Below are 6,072 nucleotides of genomic sequence, written 5' to 3' on the forward strand. Positions count from 1 at the left end.
ATATATGTATGTAGTAGAGCAAATAAGGAAAGAAGCTCTGAAAACTTCTTAGCCAGAACAAAACTTCCTGAGGGACTTAGTCTGTGGGTCTAGAGGGTTAAGACCTGAGTTGCAAGGGACATCAGGGACAACTGGCATAACAGACCACAAAGATAGTGTTCTACATTATACTTTGGTGAGTAGTGATTCTTGTCTTAAAAGCTTGTGAGCTGTCATCTAACATCTATTGGTTTTATTCCTGTCTGGAAAAAAGAAAAGTGAAGGAAATCAAAGATGCATGGAGAGAGTCCAAAGGACTAATGTACCACTCGAACTTTAGCCTTCATGACTCAAAGACTGGAAGAACTATGCCCAGCTAGCATTGCTGACCACTCTGAAAAGGAGCACAAAAGAAGGTCCAGGATAGAGTGGGGAAAAAATGTGGAGCAAAACTCAGTATCATAAATAACAAAAAAATCTTACTGGTCTGATAGACATTGAACCCTCAAGACTGTGGCCCTTTGCCACCCTTCACGCCTGGAACTAAATAGAAGACACATAAAATTGCATAGTTTAAAATAAAAATATTGAGATGCACATGACAAACAAATCTGTAGACTATAACGTGTTCTCAGCATAGTGTAGGGTTCATATAAGGACTGCATTATGAGAAATCTACTCAATGAAACCAAACATTCCATAAAACCAATTCACTTTACCTTGGAAGAATCTCATTACAATCAAGGTTTACTAACTGCTCTGATAGACAGTGATTGGACCTCAGACTATGGTCCTGTGCTACCCTTCAAGTCTGGTGCTGACCTCACCTCAAGACTCAACTTTCAGCTAAGTAATAGTCCTATAAGGTGAACATAAAGTCTGTAAAGTAATAGACAGTCCTAGAAGGTGAACCTTAAGTTTATAAAGAGAGCTATGCACTCTTTAGAACAATCAACAAAATGAGATTAAAGGAGCAACAGTTGCCCAGAGGTCAAACTTAGAAGGCAGGAAAGGATAGGAGCAAAAGACAAATGGAAATGTTAAACACAGGGAAGCAGTGGGGAGGTGCTGCTACATTGTAGAGATGACAATAAACGTCACAAAACTGAATGTGTATGAATTGTTGAATGGGAAGCCAATGTTCTCTGTAAACTGTTAGACAAGTCAAAATAGAGTCAACAATAATTACAACAAAAACAAGAAATAAACTGCCTTAGGGAACTATCCATGGATGATGATGTTGTTAAGTGCCTTCGAATAGTTCCCAACTCATAGCAACCCTATACAGGGTTTCCCGGGGTGACTGGTGAGTTTGAACCACTGGCCTAGTGCTTAGAGACCACTTGCTTCAATTTTTTTGGTAGTACGAAGGGCTGGATACCTTAATGGATCAAATGAAACTGTTTCTAAATTAATCTTTGTAAATCTGGAGTGTGTAGGTGTAGGTATTAGGAGAAATCTTCTTTTCCTGTATTATAAATTTGCTTATTGTTTTAAATGCCTTTTAAACCAAGCTTTGGTCAAGTGCCACTGAGCATGCTCTGACTCATAGCCCTATGTACAACAGAATGAAGTATTTCTAAGTCCTGTGCCATCTGTATCTTCATTTGTTGTTGTTGTTAAGTGCTGTGAAATCAGTTCTGACTCATAGCAACCCTGTATAGGGTTGCCAAAGAGAAGCTGGTGAGCTTGAACCGCTAACCTTGTGGTTCAAACAACTTTACAGTCCAGTGCATTAATCCACAGTGCCACACCAGTTCTTACTATATTTGAGTCCATTCTTACAGGCACTGTGTCAATCCATCTAGTTAAGGATATTCCTCTTTTTTGTTGTGCCTTGGCTTTTCCAGCAATGAACACGGAAGACCATGAAAGAACTGATGCATTTGAGTTGTGGTGTTGGAGAAGCATATTGAAAGTACCATAGACTGGCAGAAGAACAAACAAATTTGTGTTGGAAGAAGTACTGTCACTACTCCTTAGAAACAAGGACGGTAAGACATACTTTGTTGTTGTTGAGTGCTGTCGAATCGATTCTGACCCATAATGACCCTATCTAGGGTTTCCAAGGAGCATCTGGTGAGCTTGAACCACCAACCTTGCAGTTCAAATGCCTTTGCAGTCTGACTCATTAATCCACAGTGCCACACCAGGACTCCGAGATATACTTTAGACATAGTATAATAAAGGGTCAGTCCTTGGAAGATATTATGCTAGGTAAATTGGAGGGTCAGCCAAAAAGAGGAAGGCTCCTCGATGAGACAGACGAGCACAGTGGCAGCAGTGATGGGCTCATGTGTAAAAACAGTTGAGAGGAAGGTTCAAGACTGGACAGTGTTTTGTTCTACTGTTAGGTGTAGACTCAACAGCACCTATAACAACAACTACTTCTCCAGGACTAGTCCCTCCTGATAACATGTCTTAAGTATGTGAGGCAGAGTCTCACCATCCTTGCTTCTAAGGAACATTCTGGCTGCAAATCTTCCCAGACAGATTTGTTCATTCTTCTGGAAGTCCACAGTATACTTCATACTCTTAACCAAACAATACAAAGAATATAAACAGATACACTTTTTATTGCCTCGTCTCTTGAGGCCAACTCCAACTCTCTTCCAGGCATTATGCTTTACATTTGTTTAGAATGATATGGTCTCTTATGGGTTAGTTTCAGCTTTCTAGAGGTTTTCCAGCACTCTAGATTTGCCTTTTCTGGAGTTTGTTTCTTAAGTGGCTGAGCAAATATTTAATGAACACTTCCTATGTATGTATGTACTATCCAGAATTCTTCACATTTTAACTCTCAAAAGTCCTATAACTAATTGCTCACTTAACCAATTTGAAAATATTTTCTCATTTGACCAATTTGAAAAGGGACCATACGACAGTAAATGACTCATTGGAGGTTGATGGCCTTAAATGGCTGGATTGGTATTAGAATCCACACCTCATGTCTCATTTCAGATGCCTCTTGGTTCTATCCCCAGGGCTTGGGGTTTGTTAGTTTGGTGAATCTCACAAACATCAAAATATTCCAATAATCCTAGATTTGATCACTATGATAGTTAAATTTTGTGGAGTTTTCCCATTAGATGTGTATGTGCAAGATAAAATACTCAAAAATCAATGGCTTAAAAAAAGAAAGGAAAAGTGGACATCTGAATCCTAACATATTTTGTTAAAACATATTCTCCCCATCTTAAATTTAGGAGAAAGATGAGGCTTTCTGGTCCCGCAAAGATTTGCAGCCCCCGAAACTCCATACATGTTTGCTATGTCTTGGAACTAACTAGATGAACATGTCGGAACTAAATGCAATAACAGCATCTTGAAGTAATAGGATACGTTCAGAAATACAGGAACCTTGGTGACACTGTGGGGTAAGGACTGAGCTGCTTACCACAAAGTAGGCTGTTTAAAGCTTCTGAGTGAGAAACATGAAGTTGTCTGCAGCTCATGTACAGAGTTATAGTTGCTATGATTTGGGATCGGCTCAATGACAGTGATTTGTTGTTGTTGTTAAATTGGGTTCAGAAATATGTTCATTAATATAATCTCTGGGAAAAAAGTAATTATAACAAAATGTATAGTCAGATACAACTAGAAGAATTGCTAGATTGGATAATCCCATTTTACAGGGTTTGAGATTTTTCCTAACTAATATATATATATATTATTTGTGGTTGTTTAGGGCCATCGGGTCAGTTCTGACTCATAGTTACCCTGAGGGGTGGCTAGCAAGCTTGAACTGCATACTATATAAAATGTATATTGCTCGGTATTGAAATGAGCTTATTTTAGTATTAACCTCCACAAAGGACAAGAAACTAAAGTTCCTTTTATTTTTTCTCTTTTCAAGAGTCCTTTCTTCTAAGATTCTTGAAAATGGGATCTTGAAACTACAACAAACAAACAAACAAACAAACAAATAAATAAATAAAAGATATCACCAGTTTCAATATCTCTAAAGGAATGATTGAAGACATATGGAACTTTGTAGTTCAAAATTAAAATCTTAAGATGCACATGACAAACAAATTGGTAGACGATAAAGTTTTCTCAGCACAGTGTAAGGTTAATATAAGGACTATATTATGAAACATTTACTCAATAAAACCAAACATTATGTGAAACTAACTCACTATATTTTGGGTTCAGTAGAATCTCATTACAACCAAGGTTTACTAACATGCTGTTCCAATCCAGTATTATCTCAAATTATTCACTTTTAGTGTAGGACTACCAGAAGATGAAATTTTAATCATAGTAGCACTTGGAAATGTTTTCAATTTGACATCTTTAGAATATGAAATCCACCTAGTTGTGCATACAAAATGTTTCTTTCCACTGAAGTCTTTTAATGCATACATGGATTATTAAAGAAATTCCAACGGTAGAAGAAATTTAATGATAAACTAGACGAGGATCCTAATAGCTAAGAGAAAATCCCGAATTTTAATATTTAATGAACAAAAAATCCGAAGCAAATGTCAAAGCCAGTTTCTGTTAGACAGCAAACAAACAGAAAAACAAAATAATGCCTGCTATTAAGTGTGCTTTTAGGCTAGTTAAAATATAGTCTAGATCATGACATCTCAAAGCACGACTGTCAATTGCAAACCCTGCATCTTTACTTTCACTTTCACAAATTGATTTTTGACATACTGACTTGATAGAGAAGACATTAAAACCTCTACTACTTTGTGGTACATTTCTTCACCTTTTTTTTTTTTTTTTAAACAGTCGTCTTATCTTGACTCCTAATAGTCATTTTTCTGTTGCCTTTGTTCAGAAAATGAACAAATATAATAAGATATTCAGTTGATGATTTTATAGATATTAAAATTTTGTATCTTAAGTCATTCAACAAGGAAATATTATTGTTTAAAATTAATATGTTTATGAAAATACACTAGTTGCTACAAGAAAAGGAAAGGAAAATATCAAGATAATGTGACTGCTAACTGCATTTCTATAGTTAGTTAAATAATTCATATATTTTAAGTGAGTTTTTTGACATTACACTATTGGAGAAACAGAGAAATTAATTCAGAAATACCACATTCAATGCAACAACTAGGTCATTGTTTTTGACTGGTAAGAAGTAAATGATAATAGCTGATGATAAAAATGTTTTTCTTATGTCTATGTGATCTACTACTCTATGTCTATTACAGTTGTTTCTAAAACTAACCTACAAAACCCACAGGGAAATATCTATTAGAGGAGAAAATGATAAATCCAAGCAAGTTATGCTGTAATTAGTACTTTGCTATGGATAATTTAGAATAAAATATAGAAGCCTGGAAGTAAGGACGCTTGTTGTATTTAAATTGGCCAGTGTTTTAGTCATGTTGTTGCTGTTAAGTGCCATGGAGGTGGTTCCCACTCACAGCAATCCTGTATAAGGTTTCCAAGGAGCCACTGTTGAGTTTGAATGGCCCACCTTGTGGTTCAAACTGACCTTGGTTCAGTGCATTTTCCCACAGAGCCACAGCAGGACTCCTTAGAAACCCAGTAGACATCAGTTAATGAAGACAAGTTTTGATCCACTGAATAACCAGAAAATTTTTTTTTTATCTGCGAACCCAGGTGGTCCAGTTTCAGAGTGCTGTTTGTTACAAGAGAGGAAACAGTCCAACAACAATAGCAAATTAAGGATAACTAATTATGTGCTTGTATTTTTCAGATGGTGAACGTGGTGGCTCCATACGCTAAGCACTGAACTGTTTGAGCTCTAAGCCCCTCCATGAGAGAAGGATGAGACAGACTTTCTGTCCTCACAAAGATTTAAAGCCTCAGAAACCCTAGACGGAGCCAGAAGTGACTAGATGGTACTTAAAAACAGCAACAATTTTTCAGATATCAAATCAGCTTCATTCACAATCCAATATGCCACTTAATAATCTCTCATTTTCTTCAATATCTAGTTATTTTACTTTCTCCACTTGTACTCAACACCACACACAAACTTCCTCTCTAATCTCTATCTTGCTCAACATCTTAGTCCCATCTCCATATGCCTCTTATGTATTTCTTTTTGGAAAATGACTTAGTTTCTCTCCCAGCCAGTCAAACTTTTTTTTTTTTTTTTTT

General features: G+C 36.5%; 1 protein-coding gene across 1 annotated transcript in view; it reads right to left on the minus strand.

The window, feature by feature from the left end:
• Positions 1 to 6,072, minus strand: part of TTC29 (tetratricopeptide repeat domain 29) — a 467,422-nt gene that overhangs the window by 54,191 nt on the left and 407,159 nt on the right. The window lies entirely within an intron of this gene.

This window comes from Chrysochloris asiatica, unplaced genomic scaffold, assembly GCF_000296735.1.
Source record: "Chrysochloris asiatica unplaced genomic scaffold, ChrAsi1.0 scaffold00190, whole genome shotgun sequence".
Lineage (NCBI taxonomy): Eukaryota > Metazoa > Chordata > Mammalia > Afrosoricida > Chrysochloridae > Chrysochloris > Chrysochloris asiatica.